The sequence below is a fragment of the Protopterus annectens genome, chromosome 7.part0, assembly GCF_019279795.1.
Source record: "Protopterus annectens isolate FY-2018-M chromosome 7.part0, PAN1.0, whole genome shotgun sequence".
In the NCBI taxonomy this organism is placed as follows: domain Eukaryota; kingdom Metazoa; phylum Chordata; order Ceratodontiformes; family Protopteridae; genus Protopterus; species Protopterus annectens.
The window spans coordinates 283687314-283687914 of NC_056739.1; positions in this window are offsets into that span (position 1 = coordinate 283687314).

A 601-nucleotide genomic window follows, 5' to 3' on the forward strand; every position below is an offset into this window, starting at 1 on the left:
AGTGCAAATGTCGTTAACATTCAGTTCATAACAAGCAATTCATATCTTTATATTTTCTCAAAGGAAATAAATATGTTATACATAATATGCTAAATATATTTTACTTTAATGCTTGTTTCTATTTGTTTACCAGGGTAGAGCACTAATTATTCAAGTCCAAAATTAAGGCTCAACCTGGGCTATGTGTACAGTAAAAGAGAAGCATTCATATAAATAAAGAGATTATTATAAGTCAAAGATTAAAACAAAAAGTGTAATATGTATCTACATATTTACATAAACAAAGCTAGTACAATACCAGGGCAATTAGCAGAATGAGGCACAGGCTGAAAAGGAAGGTTAAAAGGTGGAGAGAGATGAGATGATGGAGAAGAGGTAGTTAAAATAGACTTAATAATTTCAACTAGGAAAATGTACATCGGATCTAGACTGAAGGTTAGCAAGCACCCATTTTGCTAAGATGTGGATTTAACTCAGAGCATTTTGGCATTGTCTAATAACAAAGTAATAATAATATAATCTTAGCACTAAATCCATTATTTATTTCACACTGAAAGTGATGTTTTCCAGCATTTGAAATGTTAACACAGAAGAAAAAAAT